The sequence below is a fragment of the Micropterus salmoides genome, unplaced genomic scaffold, assembly GCF_014851395.1.
Source record: "Micropterus salmoides isolate LMB-PRFRI ecotype aquatic unplaced genomic scaffold, ASM1485139v1 Ms_hic_scaffold_21, whole genome shotgun sequence".
NCBI lineage: Eukaryota > Metazoa > Chordata > Actinopteri > Centrarchiformes > Centrarchidae > Micropterus > Micropterus salmoides.
In genome coordinates this window covers 4752618-4776141 of record NW_024041262.1, presented here as the reverse complement: position 1 = coordinate 4776141, position 23524 = coordinate 4752618, and the positions used below count along the sequence as shown (strand labels likewise).

The window sequence follows — 23524 nt, the reverse complement described above, 5'->3', positions numbered from 1 at the left end:
CCTCTGACTTACATGTGATCAGTACATCTATGGAGAAAACCATAAGATGTGCGGGCGCTCTCCTCTACACACTGAAACAGAAACCAAACAAACAAAAGCTATGCGAAACTGTTGGGTAAAAACAAAGCTATTTTAAAAATCCTTCTGGCCACATTGCACCTGTTAACAAACCACTGGCACTGTTTTCTGAGGCCGACAGGAAAAGGTCTCAAAATAGCTTTCCCATGAGTCTCTGGTCTAAAATAAAATAAAGGGGCTGGCAAGAGCCGCCCACCACGCTGTTGCGACCCTGTCATGGGAACCATGCTTAACTGTCTGTGGAGATTTGAGCAGAATAAATGAAAAGGCCATCCCCGAGTATCTCTATTTACATCGCTAATAAACAAGAGGACAGAGTGCGTATGTTTGTCTGCGTGTAGGCATGTGTGCCAGTGCTTACATGCAGGTTCGACAAGTGCTCGTGCCTGTGGAGATGCCTTGTTGACTTGTCTCAGACGCGATGAGTGAGAAGAGGAATAAGCAGATCGCATTAAAAGTGTGCGAGTGAAGAGCCAATAAGGCCTGTAAACAAAAAAGGGCAAGCTAGCCATTATTGCCAAAGTAAACATGTGCACACGCAGTACGCTTCAACGAAAACATTTACATTAAACACCACACAAAAGACCATTTATTAAAAGAAAACAGAAATGCTTCACAACTTACGAAGATGAAGCATCTCTGAAAACCCAAACAGGCTATATCCACCAAAGAAAAGTGAGGATTCCACTGAAATGAATCAGGCTTTTTGGGGGCGCTGAAGCAGAATCGGCTTATCTGAAGCACACCAACCAGTGCCGTTCACCTTTCTCTGCCTCATTCTCAGACTGCACTCTATTTTAGGGACCTCTGATGACTCCGTCTTGGCCACATCTCCCTTTTTCCACTGTAGAAAAAAAATTATTCATAATCCTCCCAATAACTCAGCACTGTTTGTCCAGTGTGATAAAGCAAAGGGAGCGTTCACAATCTAAATTTGCATTCTTCAGAAGTGAATGCCTTTGTCAGCTGGAGTAATACAGTTTTCTGCGTCTGCCTCCTCCCGCTGCAGGGCGGCTGTTTACATGGGGACAGCACAGAGATCCAGAGAGGAGACAACGCTCCTGGCTTCTCCCCACAAGAAAGGTCTCCGTGGGTGGGCAATGTTTCACCCGCTGATGCTCCAAGATCATCCCCGAGACGCACAAGAAGAATAAAACTCTCAGAGGAATTGACAGATTTTGTGCCAAATAGTCCATTTTATGGCACAGCCCTCCTCTCAGCTGCATTATCTGGTCTTTAGTGGCTGTCACTTTAAAGGGGAAAGTTGAAAAATTAACAGAGATTATCCTCAAAATAGCAACAAAATAGAAACAGAAGGTCGCTGACAGAGGGAATCCCCTTTAATCTGGTCTGTGCAGTTTCGGATAACTTCAGTGTGCAGTTCAAGACCAAAAGATCAGAGGTTAGAGGTGAGGCAACTGATCTGATGGGTCACGGGATAGGACATGAAATCCTGTACTGCTCTTGCCTTAAAGTAATCAAAAACACAAGCTGGAGTGATTCCCAGAGTGTATTCCTAGATAATACAAATGAGAAAGCTTTGGCAGGCAGATATCATGGAGAAACCGTCTCAGTTTGGCCTTTTAGAGTGATGAACAGCTTGCTTTTTGTTGTGTTCTTAGGGCCAAAAAACAGTTTATTTGAAGTCTAGAGTGTTACAGTGTTCTAATAATGGTCCAAGTGAAAGCAGTTTTCACTAAAACATGGGTGGCCATAGATACCTGCACCTGAAAGGCCTTAAAATGCATAGTCTTTTTAAAAAAAAAATGATTGTCAGACAAAATATAACTGAAAACAACAATTACATAAAAGTTAGCTAAATAATGAAACTGGAGTGTAATACTAACCTCTAGTCAGTTGATAAAATATAACTAAACACACTGAGCACCAACCTTTCAGCTACATACCTAGCTTCAGCTAATGTTTGTCTGAAAACTACACCAGTGCAGGTAACACTGATTAGTCAAATACTCTGCCAAGTCCGTCTCACTCCCAAGTCATCGCATATGGACGCTTGGTCAACACCCCTTGGAGTCAAGCAGTAGCAGTCAGTTGAGTGTCAGGTGACTTAGAGGAAAGTATGGCAAAGTCTGCTTTGGGAGGTGGTCAGGGACTGATATTCACCCAGGTAAGGGTGTTAAACCAGTGTAAAACCAATAGTCAATGTTGACTTTTTTAAGCTACGTAACAAAGCCTACATAAAATATGTAACATATATAATTTATGTAACTTAAGTTACATAACTTAAGTTAGAATATTTATTGCTGTTAACTTGACCGCAGAGCCCTGTGTGTCCAGAGATGACACTAAGGTTGTACCTAGTGCGTTAAAAAGGGATGCCAAGAGGTATTGACCAAGCAACTCTTGCAACAGTAGCTAACGCATTTTAGTATACCGAATATACAGAGTTAGCTAGTTAACTCTACTCTTAGTTTATGACATTATGAGAAAGGAGACATTACACCACACACATCTACAAAGTGTCCTGGATGATACTTAATATAGTCCAAGACCAGGTCAAAGGTTTTCATTGTGGTTCTTAAGAGAAGAAACACACCCAAAGAAAATTTCTTCCTAAAGTTTCTTCCTAACCATTAATGCAAGCACTGTCTTGCTTGTCAACATACAGAAACTGTCCAAGGAATTGTAATAAGCATTAGCGGCTAACTCACTACTTACTGCTTAGCAACCTTTTAATTGTTTTAACACTACATTTCAGTTATTTAAGTTTATTATTTATTTATGTGTTCAGCTATATCTTTGACTGGCTGATAATATTTTATTGCCTTTTGTCAGGGCTCCATAGCAATGAACACCACAGACAAAGCAAATTATGGCAACACAAAGTTTAGCTCAAGTTACGTTGCATGGAATAGAGAGACTCTTTATTCCTACCTTGGCAGACTCTCTCTGCCACCAAAATCCAGGATAACAAACAACATTAACCCTATTATTGCATGCTAAGTGGAATCCAGGGCTGTTTGAGAATAGCACAGCATCTTATCTTCTCTCACGGCTTCACTCTGACTAAGATGAACTTCTGCATGACTTTTTCTTTCAAGGGGAATTTACAGGCATCAAACCGAAACACTTTGTTCTACACTCAGCCTCCCGTCTCTTTCTTCTCCCACAGCTGAGAGGCGGTACAAGAAGTGGGGCTCTGTCCTATCATCTGAACTTTATTACTTTGCTCGTTTTTTAACTAAAACAAAGTCAGGTCAACAATCAAACAATCAGGTGTTCAACCAAGATCTTGACTGGCGCTGAGGGTTATTGTTGATGTCATACTTATCATACACAAGCAGAAAACTAATTAATCTGAGCATTTTCTGTGACTCATCAGTCATCAGTTTTCCAGAGCTATAAATGGGTTCTCTATTAGTCCCAACTGTTAAATCTAGAGAAACAACATGCATTTTATATCTCCACAGGGCACCGATCACTCCTATTCATAAGCTTGTATATTATACTCCTTCAATCCAAAATTTCACAGCTCAACAAAAGAAAAAAAAAATTGTTTATACCTAGCCATGAATCATTACAGCAGTGTAAAGGGTGTGCAGAAGTTCCCACATTAAAGCTAAAAATAGGGACAGCTTTCCTTTTAAGTATTATTAAATGAGATATAGCAAAAGAATGTTCCTTATGTATGGACATAATTTAATATCAAGTGAAGAAAACAGTGGAAGTGTCCATATATAGAGCTATAGAATATAGAATCATTTCCCTGATCCCTTCGACCGATTGGCTGTGAAAACGCTGTGCATGTGGACGTCACTGACAGTCCTCCCCTCCATCATAGGTCAAGCAATTCAGCCCAAGTAGAGGAATCAAAGCAGGGAGAAGTATCATCAGCTCATAATCCCTCCTAAGACTTGGAGAGGCTGTGATTTTATCACCTGCCCTTAGCCTTATTCAAAATGTGTTTTTATGTGTTTTAATTTAAAAGAATCTAGCTGTATGGCTGGGTATACACCTTTGGGATGGGGAAGCATTGTGACCTCTGTGTTCACCTTTGACCCAGAGGAAGTTGTTAAAGAAGAATAATGTGCTGTCCTATAAGAGGCATTAACTGTTCTGAGGTCAGGAAATGATGCTGGCATGATCCAAAGTGCCTCTAAACTGACAACATAACGGTGCCAGGAGATAAGGTAAGAATGGTTGGTCATACATTGAAGGGGTTTCATACATACTGCTTATTTGCATAGTTTCCAGGAAAATGAATTGAAAAAAAACCCACTAACATAAAATACACGTACAGAAACCAGAGGGATGTTTTAGTGACACCAGTTTGATGTTGCAGGTCTCCTGACTCAAGAAGCAGTTTGGAAATAAGCTCTACGCTGCCGAGGCCTGACAGTAAAAAGGCCCCATGAGCTTCCCTGTGACAGGCTGTAATAAATGTCACAACCATGAACTCTTTCTCATCCAGACAAAAGGCACACCATCGAGCAGGTAATGCACACGGTAGGCCTGCAAAAGTGCTACTGAGAGTCAACCCAAAACAGCTCCTGCAGACTGATACATGTTCTTCTATGGGGAGGGAATGCTTATGGGGTGGAAAAAAGTACACTTTTCACAAGGGCCAGTGATGTTTAAATCCCTGCAGACTAGCTATAACATCATCATTCTCAGATGTTAAATGAATGTCGGGGCTTTTTTTTCTAAAAAAAACTAATAGCTCTGGTACGTACAATGTAGTGGTCACTAGGGTAAAGCAACATGATGTATGTGTAATAAAGGTGTTTCCATTGATAGATAGGATCATAAATATAAAAGTATTACAACTAGTAGTATAACTGTGTGCTCAAGTTGGAGTGATTGAAGGCTAGCTTCGCAGGGCCCAACTACATCTGGCCAGCTCAGTTTTACAGTGACATTTAAGTCTGGAAAACGTGCTTGAAAATCGATTCAGCTCCATCTGAAACATGTTGGATGACCCAGTAAACATGAAGTTGATGACATGATCCTCCAAAAGCCTGTAAACTAGGTGTTACCCACATAAAATCAGTCACGATTCTGCAACTCGTGGTGCATTTATTCGGAGACTAATTTCTTTGTGGTAAACAAAAACATTTGACAATGTTTCCGCAACAACAAAAAGCTTTCCGTTGATGCCTGAACAAAGAGAATTATCAATCATCTACTATACAGCCAACTTGAAATAACATCTGTCTCAAACTAATTCTTGCACCTAGCAGACCATTATGAGTTGTTGGACGTCTTTGCCAGGATACTTCAACAACATCACTTGCTAATACATTTCATTTAAAGCAGTGGAGTCGGTTAGTAACTGGCCCTGGATTATGCCTGTCTGGTTTGATTCAAAGTAGACTCAAAGTTAAAGTATGTCTTTCTTCACCTAGTCCCATTTGTGAACTCAGCACTTCAAATCCAAGATTTCCCCTTAGGTTTGCGTAGGGAACGCTAAGTGACTGAGCGAGTAACATACAGAGTGATGTTGTCATAAATGATGCTAGTCTTCTCTTCGAACCTTGTTGAAATATGATGTATTGTCCTAAATCAAAGACTTTGCAGATGTCTGAAACTAGTGTGTGTTCAGTTCAATTCAAAGGGCTGTGCTGGTGTGGCATGAGATAAGATATGATTCCGGAAGTACAGTTTGAGTAATGCATGCATAAAGTATATGATTTTACAACTCTATAAAGCTTTTTAGGTAAAAGAATCTCTCTTTTAGAAATATGGCTTTCATGTTACGCCACTCCGATGCAGCTCTCTCACTGAAAGGAAGGAGGAGGCTTTTGGTTTAACTGCAGTACTGTTGTAGGTCAGAAATAAGCCATACAAACTGGATTTGTGGACTCAAAGTAAAGTTATCAAATCCAGTGTAATAAAAAACAACTGTTCTGCATGACTTTCTGAAAGCTATTGTTTAACCCATAATTATACAAATGTAGTAAAATAACACTGTTGTCGCACCAAACTCTTTTAATTCTCATCTACGACATACAGCTCTTTAACAAACGTTACAGAAATCTTACCTGTTTACTGATCACTGGTCACTTGGCATTCCTCTTTCAAGTTATAGCCTGGTGTCCTTCACCTGTCAGGGAGAGATATAATGATAATGCTAAACATGATAAACACACACTTACTCCGCAGATATACCTGTACAGTCTAATGCAGTCAAATACAACTCTTCTGCCATAAAGACTATCTTTATGATGCCTATAAAGGTTAGTTTCTTGTTGTCACGGTCATAGACCTGATTTCAATAGTGTGTCTCAGCATTGAGGTCATAGTTAGTGATGGTCCTGAACTGCCTTACCTCATGTATGTAAATAGGGAGAGCAAAAAATTACACCTCCCGGTACAATGCAGTTGTGACTGACCTCTAACTACTATCACCAGCATCAGCCACTTCATCTTCAACCCCATCTTTCATCATCAACATCATGTTGGGAGTGGGATTTGAAAACAGCCTCCATCTGTTTAGCTTCTGCTTGTGATTGACAGCTCATCAAAGCGATAAAGCACAAGCCCTGAAAACTCCAACAAGTCCCGCGGATCATGATGCTTGGACGCGTTCTCCTTTCTCTCTGGTGGGGCAACAAACTGCCAAGTAAATACGCATGTAATCAAGCGGCCAATAAATACACCAGAATAGCACGACAAGAATGTTCACACAGTTAATGTGGATCCCACAGAGCGCCAACAGCTCTGCCAGTCCCAGTGGGATCCGGGAGAGGGTACAACAGGGAAATGGCTACGTTCCAGTTAATTGAAGAAGACTTGGTTTCTGCAGCTTCAATGTTTGAAGCTGGTCCAGAGTGTTATCAAGGAAGGAAACAAAGGAGGGCCCTGCTAGCTAGAGTCCAGCTTGGTTGCAGAGGAGTGAACTAAATTGCTTAAGGGCTTTGCAAGCCATCTGATTTTACTATCTTGCACAAGCAAACACAAAAACACACTGAGACTAGAGATACTCACATACACTCACAGCACGCACATTCTTTTATGTATCTTGGAAGAATGAACAAGAGGTCAGCAGATATCAGGCTTTCAATAACCTGAAAGACAGAGATGAATTAAGATCTAGTACTTTTCATCAGCTGTATTCTGGTTTCACATCAAATCACCCCGATTGAATGGCAAAATAATAATCTGTATGGCATGAGCTATAGTACTTCATTAAGTTGCTGATTTACTGAAGAAATATAAGGCTAGCCTGTGTGGTTTAATAGAGCCTGTAAACATAATTCTTTCCCATGTGATAAGAGGACTACAAAACCTTTCCAGGGAAATGACGCTAACATGAAGTCATGCCACGATTTCTCTCAGCTACTTTAATGACAGCAATGAGTATTTTGTTAGGAGAAACAGCCAACAACAACAGCAATAACCGCAAATTTTCATTATCTCTTTAGACTCTAGTACTGAGAGCATCTTTTGTAAACCTTAAGGGTGAGAAGGAAATTATTCTTCAGCTTTAGTTTCAATCCTGTAGTGACACCAAATCTATTTTAAACGTAGTGATTTTGTGTTGGTATCTTACACATCCTTTTCCCCTTGAGTGAAGGATTCAGTGAAACATCTGTTTCAGGATACAAACAACAAGACGATGACCCAGTGGAAGAATTCAGAGCCTCGTCCATGTCCATTCATCCACACCAGTGCCCATTCTTGACAGTTTTACTTTGGTCTTTTTCAGCCCTGTTATTTTGATCTATGTATGCAGGCTGCTTAAGGCAAAGTTACACTGAGAGGATTCAAACCAGGAGAACCCAAGACCTCTTCCCTCTTGGATTGTTATTGCAGGCACATTGTGTACCCAAACATCACATTACAATCTCCCATTACAACAGAACAGTCTTATTCTGGTACTTTTGCCCAGGGGACTTCTGGTCGGGTTCAGTCTGTCATCTGCATATGCTGATGTGTGCGTCACGGATGCAGTAATTCAATCATCTACTCTTCCTTTCAGTAGTCCTAGTCACTATAGAATGAGTTTCAAGATCTAGGATCTGTAGTAGATGTATTATCTCTAATCTCATGGACCTTTTGCAAAGACTTGAATGATAACAATGTTCACTTTCTAACAATCTATCCTCAAAGGAATTCATCGAGCTATAGTCTTTTGTATGTGTTCATCCTGCCCACTTTATCTTCTCCATATGCCTAGCTAGTCACTGCATGTGGGTGTGAATGTAAGTTTGTACATTTCAGAAAGTTACAGAGGTTCCTCAGTGAGTAAACTGATTCTTGATTTTGGACAAAGTAGTTTAGGCTAAGTTAGGTATTTTTCAACCTGGACCTTATTTTCACATGTTTGTGTCTATGTCACTAATTCATAGTTTTCAGCTACATGACATGCGTGGTGACCTGGAGGGCAAAACAACAGACCAACATAGCGGCTCACACCGCGACTCCCCCGTAGAGACGCCACAAAAGCAGGATCACCTTTCAACTCAAGAAAAATAAAGATATGTACATAAACTGCAAGTGTTGGGCATATCAGGTCTGTATAACGTTACAGCATCTGCTGCCGCATTTCTACCATTAAAAACTGCCAGGTCCCAGCCGCCGCTTGACTGCGGTATGTTTACATTTACCTTTACCTTGTGAGGAATCCCTCACCTAACACAGCCCAGGCTTGTCTCCTCCTCAATTAGTCCATCCGAAAATAACAACCATCCAGCATTTCCAGCAACTTAAAGTAACAGTGTATCACTTGCTTAGTGGTTGGCAGGCAGTGGAAAAAAAGCTTTTTTTGCCCTCCAAGGGAGAGTTTTCCTTGGAATGTGAAGTCACGTTAAAACTATGAATTGGCACAACATTTTAAAAAAATAAAAATTGGGCCAGTACTGAGCTAGTGCACTGCAGTCGGGAGCAGCAAAACAGGGCTGCAACGTAATCCTTGCAGGCAATTGTGCCCCGTCAAATCAAGTCCACTGAAGCTTGTTTTTGCCACTGACAGCTCATGTTGTTATTAGAAGTGTCTGAAAACACGGTGGAAAGGATCCCTACAGAGAGAAACCTTTTGTTAAGGAGTAAGATCCTTTTTGTTTAACCAGAAACAGCTGCTATATCGCCTTTGTCAAAGCCACCAGACTCCCTTGACAATCTGTTCTCATTTCCCTGACTCGACACATATGGACGCATGGTCAAGACCCATCAGCATTAGTTTGTAACGCACTGGGCATCCTTATAGCATCATAGTTCTGCGCATTGGGAGGAAGCCCTGTGGTATCAGTTTTTGACGGTAAAGGTAGGTATATGATATTTAACAGAGAAGATGGGGTAAGGAGGTGGTTGGGGTGGATGGAGGGCCAGAAACTCAACTTTGAACCAGGAGAGTGGGGTTCATGTACTGTGTGGTAACAAAAAAATCACTCTACAAAACTCGCGCTACACTCCCACTCTCCCCTCCTGACTCCTGTCGCCTCTCCTCTAACGCCCATCCCCTTACAAATCTTCTCCAATCAAACACAAGTAACATGAAATGAACATAAAAAAAAACAGCCAATGAATGCCTCTAATCTGTGTGTTACATGATTTTAGATACCTTGGTACATCGAGGACCAATTTGAGTGCGACACACAACCAACAAGAACGCCGGTATGCTGCTAACTACTGTCAAATAGAAATTATATGCCATATATATATATATATTTAATATTAGCCTTCCAACATTTGGCCACCAAACGGATTATCCACCCGCATTTGATTCGCTATAACAACTGTTTCTGGTTTACTCTTTATAAAAAGATCTATCTCTGTAGGGATCCATAATGTTATAAGACACTTTAAATTACATTTTTTGATGCGGTGCAATTGCCGGCAAAGATTGCATTGCACCCCTCTTTAGCTGCTGCAGACTGCAACATGCTAGCCCAATACTGGACCAATTACAAAAAAAATGTCCCAATTAGTCACATAGATAAAAATAGGATCCAGGTGGAAAAATACCGAACTTACCCTTTAACTCAAGGTCCACTTACTAGCTTTTTCCAGGGCTTTACACTGCATTTAAAAGTAAAAGAGGACCCAAATGCAGGTGGACTTATGGGCCTTTATTAGAGTCAAGGATCAGATAATAGGCTTACATTTTGGGAACTGGAAGGCAGATCTAACAGCCAAAAAAATCCTGTCTCTCTGCTTTTACAAAGTCAGGAAGGTAAGGGATAACAAGCACAGCTTCTGAAACAGGTGAAAAGGAACACGCAGGATTGGCAGGTGAACACAATAGTCAATCTGAGAGGAGAAAAGTAGCTGCTATTTATGCATTAAGGCTTTATGAGGGAATGAGGCACAGGTTTGCAGGGAGGAGCCCAATCAGGTGACTGCCAAACTTGGAGGATTGCAGAGTCTGGAAATTTGGGAGCAGAGAAGTTGTGAGGCTGAAGGGGAAGGAAAGGTGTCACTGTGACATGGCCAAGCCGGTCCTTGGATTTTAATACTGAGCAATAACAATATGTTGATCTATGTCATGTATTTCTCACTGACGAGGTTGGTTTTAAGCATCGAAGGCAAATAATCAGTTAACCTAGAAAGATACACCATGCCTCTGCGAAAAAAATATTTCATTCTCTCCAATGACACTTTGAGGAAACATCTAACTCGTCACAGTTCACAACCAGTGTCACAAAAGTGCTGCTCAATTACCAGCCTTAGTGGCAGATGAAGCGACCAACCATGAAGGCGACCACAAAAGATCCAGGTAGCATTCAACAGGAAACATCACCTCGGCCAATTACCCATGAGCTCATATGTTGCCAAAACAGCCATTAATCCGAGTGGTGAGCACAAGGAGGGCTAGTGCAGCTTCCAAACCCTGCGCCAAGGGTGAGAGGGCTCCCAGGCAGAAACACAAAGGAGGAGGTATGTGATATGGCAAACAGTTGAACTGATTATTAGGTTGCTGAGACACTAATTCAGTGTGTACTACAATATGTGACAAAACAGTGCAGACTTGAACTACATGAAATATGCAATATGTAACAATAAGGTCTGGTAATATATGAAAGAGCAACAAACTATTCATACTTTTTACAACCTTGCCACGATCTGGAATGGATTAAATTGACTTTATATACTTTAAACAGACTTTCCAGAAACCTGCCCCGCCGTCTTTCCCTGAACTGTTGTCATATTAAGACCCAAATAATACAAACCAGTTACGAGAAGAGAGCTTGACATGTTGCAAATTTTCTAAAGGTATGTGTAAGATGATTAATGATGAAGGCTTTACATAGAAAAAAGCATAGAAAGCTTTACACCAGACTTCTAGGAGACTCATTCCACACTTCATTGTATAGAGCATTGGAATAATGATAGAAACACTGCTTGTGTCACAAGTCTCCTGGGGGCCACGTGTCCTGTCATCATAGACAGATGGAGAACTGGCTGAGCACAAATAATGTCCAAATATATAAAAACCAGACAAATGAGTAAGTTGTGTCTGTGGTATGGAAGGCCACAGAGACATGTTATCTTGACATTCTCTTGTGTGTGTAGCATGAAGAGACTACAGCTTGCATTTCGTCGTACAACCCTGTGTTGTATATTGATAGAAAAATCACCCTTGTACCTTGAACAATTCTCTTTTTTATACAGTAAGCGTGGGTGATGACAGCTATAATTGAATCAGTTGTTGCCCAGTTAATGATGGCAGCTCATACAGTCCAAGTGCGAGCTGACAACCCAAAATAAGGTCAAAGCAGCTAAAAGCTGTGTAGAGCAGCACAGATCGTTGTTATTTCTTAGCGGGTTTGTCACCGTCAGTTGCCCTTTCACATTACTCAAACTACAATTATTTTGTTAGCAACATTTCAGACAATAGGGTTACCATACGTCCGCTTTTTTTACCAGACATGTCCTCTTTTTGGGACCTAAAAAAATGCATCTGGTCGGGATATCTAAATCGCCCAAAATGTCAGGGATTTGGCTTTTGTTTTCTACAGTCGACATAAATTGTGTGTGTTTTTGCATTGCTTTGATCTTTCTCTTTGGATTCCACCTACTCGCACGCCACCATTGTATGTCATGTAGGCCTACACTTCCTTCGTGCAAACATTGGTGAAACTGATACCATTATCTGAAATTATAATGAATACACAAACATTAACTCTTATTAAACCCTGATTCAAGGGGGCTGTAGGCCTACTGTAGTTGTTACATACTACCAATGGTAATGTTACTATTAGGTAACTCTCTTTTTTCAATAAACGAGTTGAAACACATATTTTAGGTGTTAGCCTTTCAGAAAGACTAAAGCAAAATATGCAGCTGACATTTTGACTTGTCACAGTAGAAAAAGCACAGGTGTAACTCGTAACATTAACGATGGCTCTCTTCCATTTAAGTCCCAGGTCCCTGGAGGACATGTCAGTGAAGGAGCATGCACAAAATCAGGGCTCTGAAGCCAAAACGTGGCTGCAAAATACTTTTGCAGTCTTTATTAATTCATGTCATAAATTGCACCTGGGCTTTTCCTGCTAAGACGTGTTAAAATGATTTTCTTTCATTGTTTTTTTTTTTCCTAACCTAAATTTATTCAGGAAAGTATCACCTCTCTTTTGCCGGAACACCCAGATCATGTTCGCACAGTTACACACACACATTCATAACTGGAAGCTGCCCAGTACAACCAGTCTGTAAACATGATTGACACAACATGAAGTTGTATTTATTCTTAAACGTGCAACAATTTCGGATGATAAACGCGGACTTACGGAGGATGGACAGCTATTAAACTGAAACCCTTCCATGAACATTAGTTGTTAAATATTCCCAACTTTTCCTTTGAAGGGGAACTCCACCAATTACACAACAAAGTCTTTGGGAGTAAAGGCTTGAGAGCACAGTAGCTGCTACTAGCATGATACACCTGACCAACCTCTTAGCTGTTAGTTCCATTGTGGGTAATGTAGGTGCCAGGTTATGACAAAGTACACTTTGAAATAACTGGTTAGTTGTAAGGACATAATTAAAGCAACGTTATGTGAGATTGGTTGTGATTTGGCGCACTTACCGTTTAACCATGTAATTCACCGCTGTTGTAAATAAAGCAATCTGTACATGTGCATTTGTTATGATTACATTATTATGATCAAAAACTAGCAAGTTGACAACTTTGCTAACACAGCCAAATGTCAAGCAAGACATAGCAATATTACTTACTAGTCCAACAGAGAGAATGATCAGCATCTTCATCTTCAGACTTTTATTTCATGAGGCTCTCGCTAACAACGTCTGGGAGCCTTAGCTTCCTCTGTCAACATCCTCTTCAGTCTCTTCACCTCTGCCATTAGCTAATGTTATGTCCATAGAGGTCGCTGAGCCCGGTAATGTTGCCTGCTCGACCAGCTCTGGCTTGACACTGGCACCCCTCTCCACCACCAGCAGCAGCAGCTGTCGTTAAGTTCGCTAACATCAACTCGAGATTTGCGTCTAAACCTCTCTCTGTGATACATCTGGCTAATTTTGCATTAGTCGACAACTTTGATAACACAGGCAAACATAAGCAAGCGCAACAACACCAGACATAGCAAGGCAGCTAGTTATTTCACACCAGCCCAAATGCAAAAAGGCCAGCTCGGCATCTGTCCTGCATCTCTTGCAGAGTCACTCTCTCTTTTTCTATTGCTCACTTCCTCTGACATCTTCTATGGTCTCTTTGCAGCCTTTTCCATGAAATCCATACTGAGAATACGAAGTTAGCTTCTTCCTAAGAACTTATATTGTACATTATGTACTTTTTGCTTCTTCTTCTTCTGCCTGCTTGCAGAAGAGTCGTGTTGGTGCCGGAAAGCATTTAGCTGTTGTCGTGATAGAAGTTCTGCCCAGGATACCAGTGTTACCGCATAGTGTATGTAAGTGTAAATAATAAACCTCAAATAATATTGGCATAACAACAGAGCAAAGTGTTTTGAGCCAACCAACCAACTGACACTGCCATCCTGACTGTCTCGTGCAATTACTTGCAGGGCTAAAAACTGATCAGATGAATTTTGTGAAATTATTTGTATACAATCAATACCTGTGCAGATGCAACTTTTCTGTTAAGATGCATCTGCACAGCTTTCAAATTCTTCCAGTGGCCACTCACAGTATTGCAGTTAAAAATTCCCCTGTTCCTAAAAAGCATTTTTCCCATAGGCCACCAATTTAGAGGCGACATCTTTTTTTTAACTATTAACCGGACACCTCAAACTGCAAACGAGGTCAATTATAACTCTTTCTATTATGAATTGTTGATCCCTGGAAAACTTTCCTTCAGTAGAGAAAAACAATTAAAAAAATCTGTGATCTGTCTTTGTGATGTCACTGTCATCACAATGTAAAGTCTATGGGCCGAGCGAGAACTCGAGGGAGAAACATTACTGCACGTATTCGGTGGGCTACATCCCCCAGAAGTAAGCCCGGAAGAAACCTTTTTGGCATATATGCACCAGGTAAGCAATTGTTATTTTACTGAATAGGTGTCACCTTTGTGCCCAGTATCCAGATCTTATAATACATCCAAGGTTCAGAGATACACAACTACTCACAGCCACGTGAACCAACACCTGACGACCTCCAATATGGTGCATAGAGGGTGCATTCATTGCATCAAGTCCTTTACTGCCAGGCTCAGAAATGAGTTAATTACCTGGATCTCCCCATGACATCCAGCCAAAACCACAACAATTTAGACGCTCTAAACTGTGGCTACACACAGGCAGAAAAATCCTCTTAACATGTCCAAATCATACCTTTCATTAAACCAAGTTCAATAGCTTGTTTACATCAGGCTGGGGTGTCATACCCTAGGGTTTGCCAAAGAAGCAGATAAATGTTTGTTTGTTCTGAACAAGTCATTGGTGCGGAATGCAAGCTGTTTAGTGCGGGATGCTGTGATATTTTGTTTGCGTGTGTTTGTGTTTGTGTGTGTGTGTGGCCATGAATACGCACACATACAGTATGTGATTGGCCGTATATGTACAGCATGTGTATACATTGTTACTCAGGCCAAACAGTATTTACACCAAACATGTGTAAGCACTTGAGGGCCACTGTATGTAAACTCTGTATGAAAACCAATTTAGCATAGTAAATATGAAATGATGAAATGTTTATGCAAATGTAATTAGCAAACTAATGGGCTTTCACATCAACAAATATTGATTGAGAACATCTGCTTGATGTGTGAGATCATTACATTCTTCGGGAAAGGTTGCATTACAACACCCAAAGTCTAATCAGGCGATGTTCTGCCAAATAGAAATAACAAAAGTTATAATAATAGCTTGTCACTTATAACTTGTTTCATAGAAACTCTAAATCTAATTAGTGAGGTCAGTGTCCTAAACTCAGGTTAACTCACTATCCAATTAAAACCCATTCTATAAAAATGGCCCCCTATTGTAAACATTGTTTATGTGTTTGCAGCATTTTGTGATAGTCATCAATATAGTCCATTTAACTGTGGCCAGATGCTTGGGCACATTCATATGTCAGCAAATTTTAAACACTTACAATGACAAGCATAAGCGCATTAGAGTAGAACGCCAATATCATCATATTGATCTACTCTTATGTTAAGAAAAAAGCGTCATAGCCATTTAATCATTATGCCAAATATGCTTTTAGTCACTGTTAAAGCAGGCTCACTGTGTGTTTAATTCTAAGTCACTGCAAGGGATAACAGACACGTTTTAAAGAGGGACATATTGTAGATTAAAAAGATAAATGCATTCTGAGAGATTTGAGGCAGTGTAAACATTTCACAACTTAATAGCATCTTGGTGCATGTCTTTTCAGCTTTTTTTGCTCAGAAAATGAGTGAAATTCTGTGAGGTCATTTGTGTCTCCCGATCATTTTGCGACACCTGTGTCTTTAATCATGCAGCTCTCAGAGTTCATTACTGGTGTCAAACATGGGGTTCGATATAATGAAAATCTTTAGGATTATAACTTTTAAGTTAGAATGACAGAAAGCTCTGCCCATTTTAAGGATGTATTTTCACCTCACAGGGTTTCATTTGTTTTGGTTTTTCCTTTTTTTTTTTTTTTTTTTTTACAGCTGTTACATCATTTAAATATTCCAAATAGTTAGAATAATTTTCTGAAGAATACTAACCACATGAACTGTTGACTGATCCATCATCAAAAAACATTTTCATGTCCCAGCTCACTCACTGCATGGGCTTCATTTCAGTGTGTCAGGTTTATATTTTATGGCTTGTGATGATCAGTGGCTGGAAAATACAGTTTGATTTATTCACAAATTAGAACAGACAAACAGTGTCTGTTCTTAGTTAACCTGATAGATTAGAGAGCACATGTCGCTGACTGTATTGATCTTTTCATATTAACCCCACAGGCTCACCCAATCTGTTTCTTAAACCAAACAGGATCCGTCATCTACTGTGCGTACTTGAAGCAACATTATTCCACATCTGAGCCTTTGAAGTCTAAGCAAACCGGCGGCGAATACTTTGCACAGGTATGAATTTGAAAGTCAAGGAACGCTGAGCACTCAATGAAAGGTTAAAAGGCATTTCGGCCTGAACACAGATTACGTCTCATGAACCCAATCCCTTTAAGCCATGTCACAAACCCATCAAAGTATTAGACAGATTCCGCCCACAAGAATTCATAATGACATCTTTAAACCGTTTTGCGCACAGCAGCAGAATAAACTCATGAAAGTTTGCAAAGGTGTTGCTTAACCTGCCTGATCTGTCTGGCAGGTTTTTGATGCGTCATCTCAAATTTTTTATTCGGTACATCAAAATCTGACCGCTTCACTTGATGGTCAGTGCCCATATTAGGCACCAGAAGGCTACTGCTCATCCTGGGTATAATTAAAGCTTTAGCAAAGATTAGAAACAAAAACACATATTGTGTGTAAAATAATCACCGAAGACATACCTGTGTGTTTGCAAGAGCTTAGCTCAGGTCAGGCGCAGGTCTGTGCAGATTATCTTTGGTTTGATATCATTACTCTCCCTCACCTTCTTGATGCTGAATCCCTAAATGTCCATCTAGACTGCAGTCTTCTTGTTTCTTTGCTTTAGCAGCCTTGCTGTTGATCATGGGGATCTTTTTTTCCCCCTCTGATGTTCTTACTTGGCTGGCCAGGTGGCATTCCCTCGTCTATATGCTCCATGTGTTGGTTCATACAAGACATGTAAAGCAAGAATTAACTGATAATATGCTGACTCAGTAAGGCCCCATCTCTTTTAACAGCCTCATGGCTATTATACAGTACAATAATGCTACTGTGTGACTCTATCCTGCCAACATGCCAAAAGAGCTCCCTGCTTTACATGGGACAATGCAATTCATTTCACTTTGAATTTACAATATGTACGGTAGGTAGGCGAGGGATGCAGCTATTAGCACGTGCATGCACTCTTACAGCCTGAAATTTAAATAAGAGATATGAACGAACCTGACAGCAGCTCTCACAATACCATGTAAAGTAACAAAAGCACCACTGCAGGATCAAAACAGATGTTTTACATCTGGACTGACTTCTGCATAATCTAAAACATTACTTATTATTGCAATTACTCGTGTCTTACAATGTAATTAGACATCATAGGAAACCCATAGGCTGCATTTCAGCAACCCAAGCTATGTAGGATGTGTGTGCCAATTCAGTTTACTGGAACTCTAATTGGACACATGTGGTAACATGTGTCCAAGTACTAACTCATGAGCAAACCAGTAAAATACAGCCAGTCTGGGTGGCATTCAGCTGCATGAACTGTCAACGGGAGGTGAAATAAAGGGCGTGAAACACACCAAGCCCAACTTAACCATAGTTTAACTAGCTAAATGTAGATGATTTATCCAAATGCAATAAATATTTAATGGTAGGCTTATATGTAGTGGTGTCTAGTGGTGACAGTTTGGGGTTTATATGACTCGATTTTGAGATATTAATCTCTTTGACCCTGAATAGAATTTTGCTATTAAAAATCAGCAGCAGCATGTTTTCTGAGACTGTGTCTACATTACTGAGGATAATCCACAGACCTCATTAAGAACAATTTTCACAGGAACTTATTTCTACCAAAGAAATACTCCCTATTTAAACTATTTATTTTGTGAGGTCTGTTGATTGTCCAGACTAGGGGGCCTTTATTATTCTTGATTTTTTTGCCACTCTTTGGGGCTTCAATGATGGCAGTGTCAGCCCACCATTTTGGTCCAGACTAAAAGGCTTTCCCTGTCCGCAGAGAATGAATCCTGATCACTTTGATGATCCTCTGACTTTTCATTTCATCGTTGACATTTTTGAGTCGTGACAACTATTGGATTGGTGATTGATGATTCCCCACAGGATTGTAATAACTCTTGACACATCTCTGACCATCATCAGGTCAAAATTTTAATTTGTTGAACACTTTGTAACCAAATTCCTCAAATGTAACTATCTTTAGTGCATGAAATATTAGCACACTTACATACTTAACTAAGAAGGTGAACATGGTAAATATAATATAAGCACCACTGTGCCTCCAATGCAATTGATCTTTTAAGGCAGTACACCTTAAAAGATCAATTGCATTGGAGTGGAGACAGATCCCTCAAAAACTAGGCGAAAAAGCCATTAGAGGTATGGACTTTAAGATACAAGTTGGAACATATATAGGTTAATAAAGAGTCCTGTATAGAGCCAAATTCTTTGAATTACCACTCTCAACACAATGATCTGCTTACAAGTCTGTGCACTTTTTAAGTCAAAAAGAACATCACTTTTCCAATTTAAAATTACACTTTTGGCTTAACGATATTGTTCTGACAATTCATACACAATTCCTGTTTTAATGAGCAGGTTTTGACATGCAGCCTATTCACATTTTCATCATCCTCAGAGTCTAGACATCACAATACTGAATGGCCCCAATCAGATTATGCTCATCTATACTTCAATATACAGCCTACAGCGGGCCACACACTGCACAGACTAATGCACAGGACTTAGGAGAAAAAGGGAGGAAACGTCAACACATGTGCATGTTAAGTGAATATGAGTGTGTCTTGAGGGAAACCAAAGGGAGAGTGTTATCAGAGGGAGATAACAGGACACACTATAGGGCTTTTTGGCACATAGCAGCTGAGTCATTACACTTGTAGGTCAAAATACAACCCTTAATGTAAGGGCACCATTATTAGAAATCAACAGTGAAATAAACAAGATGCCAAAATTAGCAGGTTAAGGTGACCGACAGGCCAGATTGTGAACTAAAGTGGTGTACCCCTTAAATGCCAGGTCATCCAATAGAAACTTATTATCAACTGCAGTTTAGAGAAGAGAGAGCTCTTTGAAATACAAGCACAGCACTCAACCTAAGCCCTAACAACTGACAGTATACCCAGCCTATTTAAATGATTTGTCTCCGACCATTTGTATGATCTGCCTCCTATTGAAACTCAACACTGTGACTGCTGCATGCTTTTATCTACAGTAGGTCACAACATGAGAGGAAAGAAGAACCTAACACGGCCAGTGGCCCTTTCTCAGATATATCTTGAATATAAAAACTTCTAATGAGTTAGCTCAGAGATACTGGCCCTAAATCAAGTGTCTCCCAGGTCTCCTCTGGATTTGAAAAGAGAAACATAGCAAGCATAACAATATTGTTACTTCAGCTTAGAGGAATTCACCAGCACTAAATCAAAAAGACAAAACCTCCTACAGAATTGTTTCAGCCATCGGGAGTCCTACTGAACTCACATCCAGGCAAACACACAAATACACACAAACATAAAGCTTGTATGCACTGTAACCACTGCTCATATACTCCCAACCAGCGTTTATTTAATTAACACACTGGTATGACAAAACATAACACAAGAAGAAAGACAAGATGGAAACTAAAAAAATTACCCTTGAAAATGAAAGCTATGATGGGATGAACTGATGAGTAAAAGACTTAACTATAATTAACAAATTAACTTGTTTTAATTCCTTTAGTACCGGGCCCTTGCTTTTATGTATAAATTAATTCAAGATTTATGATAGATTATATATATTTAGAATTTAGGTTTGCTTAGAACATTTTCTTACAAAAGGAATTTCATTAGATATATGACAGAAGTTATCAACTTTTGTTTTGCTTGTAAGGAATAGGCCTACTGATGTGTTCAGGGATGGACTGGGACAAAAGATCAGCCCCCACCAATACACCATCCTTCCATTTAAGGGCTTAGATTAGGGGTGTGATGAGACACTTAGCCCATGAGACATAACATTGCACAAGATTGGGACCATGACAACAAGACAAGAATAGCCTATATTTTAATAGGCCTACTATTTAGAAAAAAACAATTCATTGAAGATATATTTGATAGGGAGGTCTGGGGATCTTCTTCCAGAAGGTTTTGAGCATGTAACATTTAATTTCCTGCATTCTGGCGACATTTTCTGCACCAGGGAAGCACAAAATTCAGGCGCCAGGTGACAATTCAGAGTATAAAAATATAATAGAATGCAATAATCAGTAGCTTATTATTTATGTTAAGTTACCTTTTTTGGACAACACAGAGTTTTCTTCTATATTTACAGTGCATTGCAGCCTTATTGTGCAAATAAACCTTTTTCATAGCATTTTCATTTGTTAATTAACATTTCTTAGTGTAAGCTATTTTTAACATTTTTAACAAATGCTTTCAAAAAGTGGTGGGTAGCCTACATGTCCCCAGAGTCCCCAGTGTAAATGACCCTCCCTTCCCTACAGGCTGAGCTACTCCATGCTTACCGCTTCACCTCCACTCTCGTTCTGCTTTCTCCCTCAGCCTTCAACGTAATGCAAGAAAGGTAGGTAGGTGAAACGGTAGGTATGTCTCGTGTTTTGCTAATAGAAGCTCTCAACCTTCTAATTCATCCCCTCGGTGTTTACTAAAAGTATATTATTGCATTCAAGGAAAACTAAAGCTATACCAATATAAATGCCGAGATCTGGGATTCCAGCAAATTTGCTAAATGACGGCAATAATTCTCATAAATCTCAAAATAGACGAGGATAACACCTATAACCATTTGCTATAAAAGATAGCAATAGCTGTAGCCTCAGGAAGCTTGGAATAAAAATGCATTATAAAAAGGAGTCTAAAATTACAATGACGAAAACTAAAATGTCTTTAGCTTTTGTTAATTAAAACTAGACTTTAACAATAATCAGACGAATGAAATGCGACTAAAACTGATCCATTTTCATTAAGAGACTAAAACTAAATCAAAATCAGGTGCCAAAATGAACACTGCTCCAACACTGCAGCCCTGCTGTCCAAAACTGTAATCGAGAGGAGGAGAAAAACACTGCTCAAGAGCCTGTACCTCAAACTTTGCACCATGGTTCATGCCTATAAATAGAACATCTTGCCCTGTGGTGCTTTATCTGTGAAGTAACACACTGCTTACATTTCCTCAATGTACAGTGCTTCAGTTATCAGTTAAACAAAAGCTTTGGCCGGTTTCCTTTTCCTCATATCGACTGCGCTGACCTGCAAAAGGCCGAAGCAAGTGAGAATTATTTTATTCTGGAAAAGTCACACGGGTAATGTTTGTTTTTCAGTTGGGATACTGCAGGCTGTGGAACCAGGACACTTCCTCACAGAGATCTTTTAAAACTCCAAAACGTAAACTGTATCATTACACTAAATTGGGTTTCGCCTCATGCCCATAATAGTAAGTAAACAAGTTCCAAATCCACAAAAATATATGAAAACGCTGCGGCCTTAGCTCGCACTGCCATGCCGCAATCATGTTATTAATGGAAGAAACCAGATTGTTTGGATATCATATCCCCATGATAATTAAATCCAAATGTTTTGAAACGAAAGCTTATCCCGTACATGACTGTTGGCTGTATCACAGAAGAATTGATTCAGTGTACGTAAATAAACACACGGATAAGAGGTTTTGTACACGACTGTAAGCAAACACTAACCTTGTTTTTCTGTAAATCCATAGAGGAGAGTTATCGTGTTGTTATGACATCAATATACCCTCATGGAGCGTGAGTTAACCAAGACAAAAAAAAAAAGAAATACAATTGACTTATGTTCTTCAGATGTAGACCTATAAAATGGCAATTTCGATCAAAAGTCTTGGCTTGTCAATCTGCATTCATGCACAAATGAAAGACACAAATAGCCCTCATGTTATACAGGCAAGCAGAGCTCTAAACCCCAACATTAGTCCCATACTTTCACTCACCAACATATGCTGCTCGGGCAGCTGCTTTCCATAAAAACTAATTGGATTCACTTGTTTTAATTTACTTCACTACTGTAGGCTCTGACCATAACTCACCTCAGATACGTGATTATTCAAACATTTTACGTCCAATTTCCTGTACAGTAATTACCCAGAGGAGAGAGGTGAGTGTCCTCACACCCGCTGCTGCCTGCTCTCATATCCAACAAATGTAGAGCATGCAAAGCGCCCGGCCTGCCACCACACTCGTTTCCATAACGCAGATCTGACAAGGACTTCCTTCCTGCTGCTAGTGTCACTATCAATGGAAATAGCTGAATGTCTCATGGAATATTGATAATGACACACCCATAAGGAAAGTAAAGACATAATCACATGGCAACCAGAAACATATATTTTATCATCAAGACAGTTTCTGGTTTTGATCATATTTTAAGGGAGATGACTTTTACATGGAACAGTGTCTGGAAAAACCCAGATGTGATTGAATACACTTTTGGTTACTACTTATATGCCATTCCATTAGCCAGTTGACTCGTCTAATTGTATCAGCCTTTTTTACTGGGCTAAAGTCAAATCAGGGTGGGCTCTAGTCCAGGGGGGTGGAAATGCACCTGAGGCTGTTTGATAACTGCCAAAAACGCTAGAAGAAGAATAATTTGTACAGTTTAGCCTTTTAAGTTTGATTTATACTTGATGGAAGGGGTCAACGATTTTCTTGTCCGCCAACTAGAGCAACGCTGAACAGATGTATCACACATGATCAGGCTGTACATAGTTTAATCACTTTGTGATACAAGCAACTGCAGGACGGTCTGCATGTTTTATTACTGAATATGAGACTATTCTGTATTTTACTGTGATTGATGATCGCTGTGACCAGAAGGTCAGTGGTGATCATAATGCACAACTTTAAATCCAACAATAACAGCTAGCTAGCTAACAATTATCCATCAACTAACACTAACACATGGATGAGTTGCATTGACGGACTATGACCAAGACACAAGGGTTTTATTTTGTCTTTCTTCTCAAACCACTACCTTGCCTGCAAGTGTTGGAATGACTGGAGATATTTTCTTTCCTGACGCTTTAATGTGACTAAAAGAAATATAATGAGTAATTTCACTGTCCTCTTAACATTCAGGTTAACCTCTTATCTTTCAGAGAAGCCCGTGCATTAACGCCACATGGTTCAAGAACTACATTCAATTTACTTTGGATATGCCTTGAATAGGCCCTTTGCTTGAATTTTACAGGAATGGTTAA

The 23524-nt window shown here is 39.9% G+C and overlaps 1 protein-coding gene across 5 annotated transcripts in view; it reads right to left on the bottom strand.

The window, feature by feature from the left end:
• Positions 1 to 22455, bottom strand: part of myocd (myocardin) — a 122596-nt gene extending 100141 nt beyond the window's left edge. For all 5 annotated transcript variants that reach the window (XM_038735269.1, XM_038735270.1, XM_038735272.1 and 2 more), the window contains exons 1-2: positions 22352 to 22455; positions 6081 to 6142 (exon numbers count right to left, since the gene is read on the bottom strand). The gene's annotated coding sequence lies outside the window, so the exon portion shown is untranslated. The remainder of the gene's footprint in view (positions 1 to 6080; positions 6143 to 22351) is intronic.
• Positions 22456 to 23524: the final 1069 nt, after the last annotated feature.